At 42.6% G+C, this 14,898-nt stretch overlaps 1 protein-coding gene across 1 annotated transcript in view; it reads right to left on the reverse strand.

The window, feature by feature from the left end:
- The window catches only part of CTNNBIP1 (catenin beta interacting protein 1), a 43,595-nt gene extending 32,655 nt beyond the window's left edge, over window positions 1-10,940 (reverse strand). Inside the window, exon 1 of the mRNA XM_028740718.2 lies at window positions 10,504-10,940. The gene's annotated coding sequence lies outside the window, so the exon portion shown is untranslated. The remainder of the gene's footprint in view (window positions 1-10,503) is intronic.
- Window positions 10,941-14,898: the final 3,958 nt, after the last annotated feature.

Consider the following 14,898-nt stretch of genomic DNA (forward strand, 5'->3'; position numbering starts at 1 on the left):
CTGGAGGGCAACAGGTCAGGAAAAGCTGGCCTAGGCCTTGTTGCGCCATACCCTAGAATGGCATTTCAAACAGTTGTGTAATATTTAGGTCTCTCCATGGCTGGATGACAGCCAAACATTTTTGGTAATGTGGGAGGGGGTATCTTGTTACAAATTATGGACAACTACACCTTCTTAAAGAGAAGCCTATTCCATCTTTCAGAAAAACAACAAAAATGGGACAGAATACAATACTGTATTTGTAAACCAAGTTATCCTTAGCCATGAGGCCCATCTTTATAGTTAACACATTGTTATGCCTGCTATTTGAAGACCTACAATCTCCCCAGAAGCCTCATATAATTGGTAACAAAAAACAAAACAAAAAACAAAAAAAGAAATTGTTATCAGTTTTGTGGATAGTCAACTTTTCCTTTATTTTAAACCCCACTTCATTTTCAAAAGCAGCTTGCCATGTAGCATGGAGGGTTGATATTAAAGATTCATAAACCCAAAATTGTGTTGGTTATACAGAAAACTAGGGCTGAAAAGCTTGCTTGTGTTGATCCATCCCCAAGGAATGTAAATCTATGGGGAGAGTCAGACTAAAAAAGTGAATCAATAAAAAAATTCAAAAAATGTATAGAGCTATTTAGTCAGTCTTATAAACAAAAACTAACATTAACTAACCCATAAGCTTGCTCACATTTATCTGTGTCTCTCTATGCAGTTTGAGTAATGTCTGAAAGGAGCTGGATCCTTGGATATGAAGCAGAGTGCAATAATACTTTACAGATAAATAAGCCAATTTTAGCAGAACTAAAAAAGGGCATACTATAAGCTTTGGGACATGTCATAACCCTAACCCTAATAGTGTTTTTTTCCTGGGGGTATGCATACCCCTGAACATTTTGTGAATTTTTGTACGTAAAGCACTGGGTTGCCATATTTCAAAAAGTAACAACCAGGCCCCCCTAAATGTTTTTTAGCTTTTTTAAGGAAACCCCCAAAATTGTTGAGTTTTTTAAGACAAACCCCATTGTTGAGCTTCTTTTTACAAAAATGTCAAGAAAGACCATAAAACATATGGCAGCCCTATGTTATAAACACCCAGAGAAGTTGTGTAACTCATTTTGATTTTGTTTATAATACTGTATAGGTAAAGGCAATAAATCATTTTCTAATGTAACACTTGATTTGTAATTATTTATCTTCATCATGTCTCACATGACATTTCATGCATTAATCATTATTTCTGGGCATGTCAAAGGTTTTCTCAAACACTATTTCATTATGACAGCTTGGAAAACATATGCCACAAATATGTCAACAGTTTCTGTGTTGTCAGCAAGAAAATGAAACAACTGGGAAATGCTTTGGTTGCTTACAACATATGGCAAATTATTAATCAGTGCAAAGCCACTAAAAAATAAATCAGTAGATAGCTCTTGAAATTGTGTTTCTGGTTACTAAGAAAGGCATAAAAGCTGTGGCAGGTTATCATTTGGTGTAAATAAAAAATGGCAACAGTGCATCTGATCATTTTTGTGAGCGATTTTGTATTTTCCTAATTATCAACATAAGTTGATAACTTTAATGTTTGTCAACTTATTCCTCTGTCTTTCTTAAAACTCTTGTTCAGACCACAGGTAGAAAATATATTTCTATTTAGTAGGCACCAAGTTTTACGTACTTGGTAGCCTTCCAAACTAACCACTCTGTACCCCACAAAAATCACTGACTGCAGTATCGTGATACTATTGGGTTGGGGGGGAAATCAACAGGAAGCACAAGACACTTTTAATTTCACACTGGAGGGTCATTAAACTAATTAGCACAAGCTACACATTGTTGTTTCAGGGGTGGTCAGGAAGTTGATGTCACCTCAATCTCCTTTGCTCTCCACAAACTCAGAAACTTCCACCTTAAACTGCAGACTAATATATCAAAATATTTCCCACCTGCAGTTGTCTGTGTTTAAGTTTTATGGCACTAGGTCATTACACTAACAGTTAAAAGGAAAAAAAGCAGAGAAGGAAATTTCCTCAGCAGGGTGAAGTTTCCTTCCTTTCTAGACAAAGTTAAATATATAAATATGCTATGCAGCAGAATCAATATACCAAAGGTAACAGATAACTTGTTAGCATGGACATTAAATATATACTTCTTACATCTTCCAATAGAAAGACTTGATCAGTGTTAATCTACTGCATTAGTATTTTGCAAAAAGAGAAAGTGAAATTGATATAAGGCTGAAGAGTCATATGAGTTACTACTAAGCTCTATGGAGTAGCCTGCAATTAATCATTGTACAAACTTGAATTATGCAGGATTAACATTAATTATGTTAAATACTTATCATACTAGACTTATTCCGAAGTGTCTGTTCTAGAGAACATTTATCTTGCACACTAACTGAACAGAGATTATACAATGTACCCCACGATTAACCCACATGAACAGCTTAGTTACCAAAACTTCATTGTTCATTGGTAATTATAGTTTGAGGATTTCTGGAGACTTATTGCATACAATTAAGACAGGACCTTTTTCAGTCTTCAACCAGAATTTTATACTTTAGCTGCTCTTTAAGAATTTTACTGACAAAAAGAATATGGTTTAAGCATCTTATGCACTGAAGGAAAATGTCCTCTATGAAATGAAAGAGGTTTGTGTTTTAACTGTTGATCTCTCTACCATATGTTACAGCTAATGGCACAAGACAAGTTAAGACTGTACTCTGCTGAACAATGCCTTCTCTATATAAACTCACTTATAAGTCTTCCATTGTTGACAGCACCAGTTATGCTTAAAAGTGCAACAATCATGCTGTTCTGGACAAGGATGTCAGCCACAAGCTACCATGTACAATGTTTCTAACAGCACAACTGTTTATAAATTCATGTTATTCTACAACTTGAGGTAGCTGAAATCTCAATGCACATCTCAGTGGGCTTTTAATGTCCAGGCCTCCTGAGTCACAATTCCCAAACCCAGAAACTGCATTTTTGCCTTGCAGCTCCACCTGTCAGTTCCAAACTCTGAAGTCTCTTCTCCCAACCAAAATCATGTGTGTACTCTTCTTTTTACCTTGCCCCAAAATGCAGGCAGCATTGCAAACAAGTTTTCTGCAATCAATGGCTTAGTATTAGCCAACCATTTGAGAATAAATGATCTAATAAACTTGCATGTTAAGTAAACTTAAGTTCCTGAGTGAAAGAAACATCCTTTTACAAAGTGAAGAAAAACTACAGAAAAAAGAAATAGTACTATAATACCTGATGCACACATAACTGCAGGCAAATTCTGACTGTGCAAGTAGACCACGTTAGCTCATGCATTCCAATTCTTATTTTAAGGTTGAAATTCTCAAGCAGCACCCTTGAGTTTACCTTCTCGTATTTAAAAAGCAGACAAAAGACAGATTAATCTTAGACCCAAAATAGAGATGATACACAGTGCATTTGTTTTAGACCACTGTCCAATAACCTAATTCAGAACATAAACACATTCTGAAACGCCAAAGGTATATATCCAGTTTAGGTTGTATCCAGTGTGGGCCAATCCTACTCAGAGTAGACTCCATTAAGTTAATGATTGTTACTAACTTAGGTTCATTAAGTCAAGTCTACTCTGAGTGGGAGTTAGTTGGATATAACCCTGTGTATGCAGACAGATTCAATATTTCTCTCAGCTCTTGACATTAATGAAAGGGTATGTTTAAAAATAATTCTGGGGGAAAATATCATTGATACAGAAATACAAGTTCTTGCTTCCTTTTATGAAGTACGTTTGTGCAGAAAATGTCACTGTGAATGTAGCAAGGGCAGGGGCGGCATGAAGAGAAGGGGCTTCGCATATTCACATTATATGCAAAACACTCTTTGAAGAACTTATTGGTTCAATACTCAAGTTAACTAGGATTAGAACTCCTACTTTGCCCATAGACTTCAGCCCCATTGAGGCATGCTGCTCACATGCAAATGCTACATGTGAGCAGGCTGAACATGCTAAGCTCTAGCCTCCCCCGCTCCCACACCACGTCTCTGTGCCCATTGCTGCTGTGGCTCTCCGGGGTTTGAAGCAGGGAACATCCCCCACTTCAGACTTCCAACTTTTGGAGGGTGATGGGCATAGCAACATGGGAGGAGAGTAGCTTTATACATTTGTCCCCTGCTCATGCATGGCATTTGCATGTGAGGAGCCAGCCAGAATAGAGCATATATATATATATATATATATATATATATATATATATGCAGGTTTTGGTGTCCTCGGGTGTCTTCCCGTGTAAAAGTTGGGGTGTCTAGGCGACGTTTCGACGAGGTCTCACTCGTCATCTTCAGGCTGGTGCTTTCGGCTTCTTGTTACTGGAACAGAGCAGGATCTCAGTGTTTGAGTTCCTATAAATACTGTTGAGGAGGTGTGGCCTCTAATGTTCTTGGGCAGAGAGGAAGTTCCCAGGCTAGTGTGCCTTTTCTTCTTTTGTTTCTTAATTACTTGAGGGATATCTTGAGTGATTTCTTGAGTTGTATCCTGAGTACCACTTAGGTGGGTCATTAGGTGTGGATTAGTTGCTAAAGCCTTTGTGTCTTGACCTCTTGAACTTTGTGAAGAGTTTTTCTGGGAAGATGGTTGTACTGCATTTTGTTGTGCTCTGGCTTGGCTTCGTGTATAGGGGCGAGCTGTGGTTTTGTGGTCTGTGCCAGCCAGATCTGTGTAGGGATTGCAGGGGGGTGCAGCATCCGGAGGTGCCACCATGGTTTGGCTACTGGATGGTATCTGTAATTCATCTGTGGAGAGGGTCTGGGTTTGGGTCTGGTGTGGTTGATTGGTGATGGCGTTCTGTGTGCCTCTGGCTCTGGTGTCAGTTTTTGTGGGGAGGGCTTGCCAGACATCTCCGGATGCTGCACCCCCCTGCAATCCCTACACAGATCTGGCTGGCACAGACCACAAAACCACAGCTCGCCCCTATACACGAAGCCAAGCCAGAGCACAACAAAATGCAGTACAACCATCTTCCCAGAAAAACTCTTCACAAAGTTCAAGAGGTCAAGACACAAAGGCTTTAGCAACTAATCCACACCTAATGACCCACCTAAGTGGTACTCAGGATACAACTCAAGAAATCACTCAAGATATCCCTCAAGTAATTAAGAAACAAAAGAAGAAAAGGCACACTAGCCTGGGAACTTCCTCTCTGCCCAAGAACATTAGAGGCCACACCTCCTCAACAGTATTTATAGGAACTCAAACACTGAGATCCTGCTCTGTTCCAGTAACAAGAAGCCGAAAGCACCAGCCTGAAGATGACGAGTGAGACCTCGTCGAAACGTCGCCTAGACACCCCAACTTTTACACGGGAAGACACCCGAGGACACCAAAACCTGCATTCCTGTACCCGTGAAAATCTACGAAAGCATATATATATATATATATATATGGGGGAAAATCCCATAGATCACCTACGTCGTTTTTTAAACTAATACAGTATTGATTAAAATTACAAAGGAAGGCTTAAGGCCACTGAGTTTAAGCGACATTGAGAATGTATCCTAAAGCGAGTTAAGAGATAGGTCTGAGATTGCACAACCCTAACAAAATTGTTCTGAAGTGGGGCAGGGGGCGGGGAGAGAAATCTTGAAAGAAGATGTAGACAATATGAAGAGAGTTGTGGTCAGCAATTAAAGCAGGTATGGATAATATGTGGGCCTGCAGCTGTTGTTGGATTAAAACATCCCTGGCCTTTGGCCTTGCTAATTGTGGCTGATGGGAAACGGAGACAATAACATATGGAGAGCCACAGTCTCCCCATCTCTGAATTAAAAGCTGCTTCAGACAGTACAAAAGGGGAAGAAGTAGGACATCATGCATAAATGCCAACATATTACACATCTGAAACATTAAACACAATACATTTCAAGATGTCTTGAACATTAAACACAAGACATTTCAAGATGTCACCAGACATTTTATACATTTCACAAGTAAAAAAAAAAGAAAAGGAAAAGGTGGGTAACTTTGTACATTAGGCAAAGGACTGTCTGGATTTAACATAAAGTGAACATACAGCAAGTATCTGCTGCTTGTCACAGCCGGCTGTGAAGCAATGGTGTTAACTTCTTTGCCAAGTTCTCACTTTAAGTGTTTCACCTGTTTTAAATGTACATCTGAAAATGCAACATACAAAGCGGCAACTGGTAGTCTAGAGCCAACTGCCGGAGGAAAGACTAGAAATGGGTGTGGCAGGAGGCTGCCAGATAGAGGAATCTGCCTTAAATCAGGTCAGACTGTGTCTATCTGTCCACCTAGCCTGATGGGCAGTGTCTCAGGCATGGAAATTTATTTCATGTTCCCAGCTATTTTATTTTAACTGGAGATGCAGGGGACTGAACCATAGACCTTTCCAAAACAGGTACTCTACCTGTGGGTCCTCCCCAAAAGGATTCTTCCACTGGGATGCAAGCTATTTCCTTGCCCAGACTTGAACCCTCAAACTAGCGAGACCTGCGCTTTAGTTGGTCTCATGTGGCTTGTGCCATAGGGTTTAGTTGTGAGAATCAGGGGTTACAAATGAGCCAAGATACCATTTTTTCATTCTGGTGCACAAATATACAGTAATTTCATATTGGTCTGGACACTCTTCAACCCCAACTATTTATCAGAAGTCTAGCCTCTTTTGGAATTGGACATTGTTACTCAATCCATGCACAAATACACTTATTTTACATAGTTATTTGTCTTGTTTTTCTGTTTGCTGTGTCTTGTACAGTGGTACCTCAGGTTAAGAACTTAATTTGTTCTGGAGGTTCGTTCTTAACCTGAAACTATTCTTAACCTGAGGTACCACTTTAGTTAACAGGGCCTCCCGCTGCTGCCGCCCGATTTCTGTTGTCATCCTGAAGCAAAGTTCTTAACCCAAGGTACTATTTCTGGGTTAGCGGAGTTTGTAACCTGAAGCGTCTATAATCTGAAGTGTCTGTAACCCGAGATACCACTGTATTTGGTTACAGTTATTTTTCTTTTCTTTTTTATACATTCAAAATGAAATAAAAAACTTTATGAAAAAGAGGAGGAAGAAGGGCCTAGCAGTGCTGCCAGCAAATTCAAGCAGGTGTAGGACTGGAGCAATCTGCAAGGGATTAGGAAATACTGCTATTCTGGCTCTAAACTGGGGTCATTTAGTTTACCAGTTATGGTGAATATGTGACAGTTTTGCAAAAACAAAAAAAAATTGTTTACAAACCACCAGCTCCTTGAAAGCTCTGACCACAGAAAGTCATGTAGAAATGTGGCAGCCATATCCCTCCAAATGACTTTTAGGTGAAGCTGCTTATGATGCTGCTGTAAGAGCAAGAGGGGGGGGGGGGGTAAAGAGAGAACTACAGCTGGGTTTCTCCCCCTGCTTAAAAGAATGCAGCACAAAAAAATGGACAGGATTCGGAAAGCATGGGATAATTTTCTGCATGTGTGTAAGACAAAGGTTTAGGAGATGGAGAGGAATCATTAGGTGTGACAGTCCTGAAGGAATCCCTACAGGAAGCATACAAGAAGAAAACACCCAAAGAGAAGGAAATGGAAAGAAGATTTTGAACAAATGATTTTTGGGTGGGTGAATTAAGATTATTACTTTTTTGCTTTAGCTTTTTTAAAGAATTAAACTAGTTGATTTGGAGTAAGTAGTGGCAGAGCTCACTGGAAACAACAGGTTGAACCAGTTGAGTAAGGTTCCCACACACACCCATTTCACCATCATCAACCCCCCTCCAAAATAATATTTCATTTTAAAAAACGTCTAAACCACTCTTTCTCCTGACGTATTCCAGGATGGTTTACAATAATACAGTTGCCCCATCTGCACATAATGCCAAGTCAAACCATGGGTAAACATGAAAAAGCAAGTGTGCAGGTACACTGAGCAAAAACGGGCTGCTTCACTCCTATCCAGGTCCTGCTGCCGCCACTGCCACACTACCTAAGGCTAAACCACCATTCACCTTAGCATTAAGCACAAATCAGGTCAGTATAATACAATATAACTACATTCAGTGATAAAACGAAGAGGCAGCAAATTATAAAACTATAATCTATAAAGCAAACATAACCATTGAAAAATGCTTCGGCAAATAAAGAGTTTATTGACCTGCCACTGAAAAGACTGCAGTGTTGTTATCAAGCTGGAATGACCTCAGGGAGGACATTCAAAGTAAGGGGTGCCACCACAGAAAAGCCCCTCTCCTTTAACATCAGAACATAAAAGGAGCCCTTCTGGATGAGACCAGTGGCCCATCTAGTCCAGCATTATGTTATTACAGTGGCCAACCAGATGCTTCTAGGAAGCCCACAAGCAGCACATTGAGAACAATAGCTTTCTCTGGCTCATGTTCCCCAGCAGCAGGTTTTTCAAGGCATGCTGCCTCTTATACCAGGGTAGATAGTCATCACAGGGAGTAATCACTGATGGCCTTATCCTCCATGAATTTGTCTAATCCCCTTTTCAAAGCTGTCCATGTTGGTAGTTATCACTACACCCTTTCAAAGCTAATTCCTTAATTTAACTATGTGCTATGTGAAGAAACACTTATTTTTGTCTTAATTTTATTTTTGAAATGTACAAACTGTCCTTCACCCCAAAAAATGGATTTTAGGATGGTACACAAAGAAACATAAAAGTTACTGACACACTACTACACAAACCAACAACACTAAGTCACATAAAACCATTCAGTTACCACAGAGAAGAACCCTCTCCTTTGCACATGTACCTGAAGTACTTCTCCTAAAGATAGAACAGGTAACATTCGTTTATCAGCAACACACTCTTCAGAAATTTTGGAGAACACAATTTAGGAAGAGAAGAGAAGCAGGCTGTGAAGGTGTAAGATTGGTACATCCTGTGTTGTCCAGAGTCATTGTTAACAGGTGGCCCAGGGAGCCCAAACCCCCAGATCACTTACCTTCCCCCTCCACCCCAGTATTAAACTTAACATTTTAAAATTTTCTTTGCTTACAAAGTGGTTGAGCACGCTTCAATGCTCACTCACGACAAGGCCACAGCCATCTGCCATTGCTTTCTATTTGTGGCAAACATTGTGTTGATCTGTGGTCACTGGACTGGGTATAGATGGCATTGACTGGTGGCAGGGACTTATAAGTACGTATATGAAAAAGGTAGATGAAGATGGGAAGGAGAAGTGGTGCTAGAGATGAATGTGCTCATGTGTGAAAGTCACGTTGTTGTAAAAGGTTTGTTTTAATTTAAATGTGTATATAACCAGAGGGCCCAATCCACCCAGAGCAGCCCCTAAAACCCTGCTGGCATCCTATAGGAATGGAAAAGAAATTGATCCACATTTTTAAATCAACCAATCTAATTTGCTGGTCCCACAGTTATATATAGATCAGCCTTTGTATGAATTTGGCAATGCAGTTTAGACTTTTTTTTATTAAAAAAGGCACAAGAAGTATATTTTACAGAAAAAGGCATATTAGGGGAAATGAAAGCATGCAAAAATGTCTCTTAGGGGATGAATGTATACAATCTAAATGTGAATTTTTCATGTTTTGTTTTAATCTGCAAAAAAAAAAAGAGATGAGATGGACTTACAGAAGCTGAGCCATCCATCCCTACCATTCCAGAGCTCAGAGTAAGAGCCCTGGCAGCAAGAACTGAAAAACCTCAAGGGCAGATCCACAGTATACATTTAAGGCATGTTCAGTGCACATTTAAAGCACATTACTGTACTCTCCCACCCCCAAATCCTGGGAACTGCAGTTTGTTATGGATGCTGAAAATGGTATCTGAGGGGCAGAAACCACAGTTAATAGGATTCTATGGAGGAAGTACGGTATGTGTGCTGAATATGCTCTCAATGTATACCATGGATTTGACCTGAGAAGAGGCTTGCTGCTGGATCAGACCCACCTAGCTCAGCATCCTGTCCACGCAACAGACAACCGGACGCCCACCACCTCTGAAACTAACCCCTAAATTTATGTCTTGCACACAAATTACCATACGATTATTTTGTTTCACGGGCCTGTGTGAGCTCCACCACACCTTTTAAAAGTACTTAGCGATGCTTCTAGCGCTGTGTGTATGTATATATGTGAGGGGAGAGAGAGCAAGCGAGCAAGAGTGACTCCATGACGGTGGGTGGTGCTGCTTAGAGGAAATGAGGGGTTTTTTTGGGGGGGGGGATGGTTGGATAAATGGAGTGGGTGGGAGAGATGAGGCGGAGGGCGCGCGAGCAAGCAGTGGGGGAGGGGGGAGATGGAACGCTGAAGGGGAGTGACGTTTACGAAAGTCGGGGGGAGAGGCGCGGGCGCGCGAGCAACGGCCGGCTGGACGGACATTCGAACGAGCAACCAGGCGCGCGCAAACAGGCTGACGGACGAGCGCGCGTGCGCGAGCAGCCAAACGGACTGAGGGAGAGAGAGAAAAAGCAAGCAAGCTAGCTAGCTAGCAGTCGCCTACTCACCGCGCGGCGCCTTTTGTTGCCAGGCGAGGCGTAAAGCGCTTACCTGAAGTGGCGGCGGCGGCGGCAGCAGCAGTTATCAGCAGCACTAGTAATAATAATAATAATAATAATGATGTTGTTGTTGTTACTGGGTCTGGGAGGAGCCCTCGAGTGGCCCTCCCGCGTAGACAAGGAGGGAAGCAGAGGCAGGATCGTGCCCTCGTCCTCTCAGCACTTGAAGCGGCTGAGCCTCCTTCTGCGCCTGAGGGGAGAGAAACGCCGAACGGTGTGTGTGTGTATATAAGCGGCCGCCGCTGCTTCTGCTCTTCTTCCTCCTCCTCCTCCCTCCGTCGTCGTGACTCACAGCGGCGGCGACCGAGGGAGGGAGCGGAGGAGGCGCCTGGGCGACTCCGGGTGGGAGGGACCCGCCGCCGCCGTCGCCGCTGCTTGCCGCGTCCCAGCGCCCGAGGCCGCTGAGAGGCGGCAAGCCGCGTCGCCTCAGGCAGCCGCCTCCAACGGCAACCTGAGGTAAAAGGGGGCGTGGCCAACGCGGAGCTTGCGGCTGGGGAAGGAGAAGGCGGCTATTGTTTCGGGGAGGGGCGTGGCCCGGTGGACGGGGCGTGGCCGAAGGGGAAGGGGGTCGGGGAAGGGAGGAGCTACAAGGAGAAGGAGGCGTGAAAGTAGCCTGGGGCGGTGGGAATAGGAGCAGTAAAGCACTGAATGGAGTGTTGTTGTGCTCTGGTTCTGTTCATCGCCTTCTGGCAGGCACCTGGTTGGCTACACTGAGAACAGGATGTTGGACTGGCTGGGCAAGGGCCACTGGCCTGATGCAGCAGCAAGGCTCCTTTTATGTTTTATTCTGGTGCCCTCCAGATATTTTGGGCTATAATGCACATCTGCCTCAAGTGCAGGGGGCTGCAGCTCAGTGCTGGAGCACATGCTCTGCATGCAGCTTTAATCCCTGCAGCTTTGGCTTGGGATGGAAAATATTCCCACTGCCAGTCAGTGTTGACAGTACTGACTCTGTATGAGGCGGCTGTTGCATCATTCTACCCAGACACTGAGGTCCAGTGCCAAGGACCTTCTGGTGGTTCCCTCACTGTGAGAAGCCAAGTTACAGGGAACCAGGCAGAGGGCCTTCTTGGTAGTGGCACCCACCCCGTGGAACGCCCTCCCACCAGATGTCAAACAGAACAACAACTACCAGACTTTCAGAAGACATCTGAAGGCAGCCCTGTTTAGGGAAGCTTTTAATGTTTGATGGATTTCTGTATTTTAATATTTTGTTGGAAGCCGCCCAGAGTGGTAAATTATTATTAATATTATTATTGGAGAAGAGTTCCACACTTTGAGATCACAGAGATGAAATCAACAAGTAGGTCATAGCTGTATAATGAGAGGAGCTAGGAACTGGATTTCTCGCTTAAGGAATATCAGTAGCGGGGCAGTGGTTACCTAGCTGGACAGTAGAAAATCCTCCTCCCCCAGATTCTTTATGCAAGGCCAACCCCAGAGGATCTGGCTGCCCAGGTGTTGTTACTGTTTCCTTTACTTCTTATATTGTATCTCTATCCAATAAGGTGCAGCAACAAACAGGCCTGTGCTTTCCAATCTGTGCTTCAGTACTTAAAGGACATCAAAGCACGATGGCACAGAAATCTACAACCTGTCAGTTAATGAAGACCTTAACATGAAAGCCTGTGAAAAGAGCAAAAGCAAGCTGCAGACAGGAACTGGGAGGGTGTAAATATGCTGGGATCTGAGATGATCACTAACACGTACCCAGCAAGCAGCAGGCAGTAATGATGATTAATTATTTAAGAAAAGCTGAGTGCGTCAGCTCAGGCGGGGGAGGGGGGAGACGGAAACATCACTCTGGGATCCTTCCGTTAGAGTTACATTAATTAGCATGGTGTGTGAAGCGCAGAGAAATATCCAAAGACATTCTATCCTCATGTGAGGTGGGAGACCTGCAATTAAGGCATCTGTTTACGCTTTGTATCTGACCGAGATGGCTTTTGAAGGAATTACAGGCTTAATGCAATTTTAAAAACACACCATATGTTCTGCTTTGTCCTCATTTGGCTGCTTGATTGTATAAACGTCTCAGGGCAGGGGTGGGGATAATCTGTGGCCCTCAGATGTTATTGGATGCTAACTCCCATCAATCCCAGCCAGTATGGCTGATGGTCAGGGGTGATGGGAGTTGTAAATCCAACTAAAGCTGGAGGGCCACAGATTCCCCACCCTTGCTTTAGGACAGGACAAAATCTACTTTCTTGCAATTTCTAGTTCTTCCCTCTGCAGCAAGAGGGGGAAAAAGTTCCACCTCAGTATACTTGAGGACCACTATTATATATGTGCCCAAACCCCCATGAAATATTTTATTAACTATTTATTGATTGCCTTTCTGCAAAGTCTGGTGGTACCCAGCTAATGCAAAGCAGGGACTTGTAGTTGATAGGTGATTGGGAGGGGCAACTCAAGCAAACATTATCTTTGTTGCAGAACTTGCATTGCGTTGTTCCAAGGGCCAGAATTTTAGGAGAGAATAAGGTGATGGATAGTAAGAAAAAATGCAGGTACATTAAGGGTGAATCAAATGGGAAAGCATTTCAGCAGGAAAGGCAGGGGATGGGGGAGATTGAGCACAGGACAAGAAGCTATTTGCAAGCTGCTGTTGCTCCTGACCCAGTTCTTAGTCTGATATGGTCTGATCCCCTAGAGATGTACAGAAGGAACGGCAAGTGACATCTTCTTTGTTTAAATGGCTGCCGTACAGAGTTCTCAAACCTGCTTGCTTTCCCATATACATCTTTTAAAAATGATAATTTAATCTTAACCCATAACTGAAATTATATTAGGAAGCTTAATGACTTTTATTTGTAAATGATGTACTATTGGGTGATTGGTGTGTGTGTTTTATTATACAATGTAAGACCCTTTGGGATAAGACCCCCCCAAAAAACCCCACTTTTTAAAGCCATTAAATGGTGTTATACAATTCCATAGTTTCCTGCTGATAGTTTGGAGCTTTGCATGACACCTCCAGTTCCCTTTGCTTTATGCATCTTTTTTCCTAGGCGTAGCTGAAAATCAGGTATCATAAGCCCTAGCTCCTCCATTTGCTGCTTTGCACAGCCAGCCTTAACTCTGGACAAAGACGCTCTGCTTCAATCTCTTGCCGTTAGCCATCCATGATAATCTGCTTTGAAATTCATTTAGGATTCTTTCATAATCCAGCTGCCACCACACACCAAGACTTTCCATATGACCACAGGGGTAGATTAGTTCTGATGTTAAGATGGTGCTCCTGGTCAAATTGAAATCTTTGTCATGGCATCATTACTAGGATTTTTCACACCCTTAGGAGAGCGCCCATTCTAACTTTTCGCCAGAAACAATTTTATGGGCAATCAATATAATAAACTACATCCTGCATTTTTGGGCTCCAAAATGACCATTCTTTTTATGAGGACTACCCATATTATGAGCTATTGTTTTTACTTTTAATGAAGTATTCTTGCAGTTGGGAAATTTTGTTCCCACTCCAGAAGAGAAGAGATTAAGAGGCAAAAAGAGTCTATTTTGTATTTCATAATGTTGCATAACTTAGAAAAAGAGCATTGAGTGCAGAAAATCAATGACAAGTGACCTACCTCACAGGACTACTGTGAAAGCAAAGCAAGGCTACAGCGCAGAGGTGGCAAACCCTTGGGCCAATCTTTGCCTGCCAGGGGGTCCAAGTGAGCCTATGCATCCATTTCCCTCAAACCATGCCTTCTAGCTCATCAGCTGATGTCTCTCGCAACATCATGTGACTGCAGGCAGGACAGGGTTAAATGCTGCATTGGCTGTGTACCTGTTCCCATTAGGGAACAGATCAGAATTTAATCTCCCACTTGTCCACTGATGAGCAAACCCCTTCCTGAATCAGAAAGAGGTACGCTTCATAATTCTCTGCTACAACAGTTTCCTTCCCTTCATTTTAGTAGGGCTTTCAATGCAAACCATCAAAAGTCCTGTATAAAACAAAGAGGGCCAGCATCATTTTTAGCAGCACTTTGCACCTGATGTCCTTGTGCTGTCAGGTGATTGACAGGTGGGTAGGGCCACCCACCTGATGAATTTGTTCAGCATGGCCAATCCTGAGGATTTGGTCTGTGGAGCCAAAAAGGCTAACCACCCCTGCTATGGAGAATGTTGCTCACTAGAAAAGATATATATGTTCTCACGCCAAGTAATTTTCCTTCTGCTTTCCACACCTGAAGAGGGACTTTCAGAGTTACCAATTTGCAGTCAAGTTTTTGAAAAGAGATTACAATTTTACGCCAGCAGCACTAAGGCACCTTGAGCTTTATTTATAATTGCTTCAAGCAACAGTAGCTCAAGTATTGGATGCCTAACAAGAAAATCCAACCCTCTCAAAGAATGTATTCCAAATTAAATGACATATTTG

Source organism: Podarcis muralis, chromosome 7, assembly GCF_964188315.1.
Source record: "Podarcis muralis chromosome 7, rPodMur119.hap1.1, whole genome shotgun sequence".
NCBI classification, from domain to species: domain Eukaryota; kingdom Metazoa; phylum Chordata; class Lepidosauria; order Squamata; family Lacertidae; genus Podarcis; species Podarcis muralis.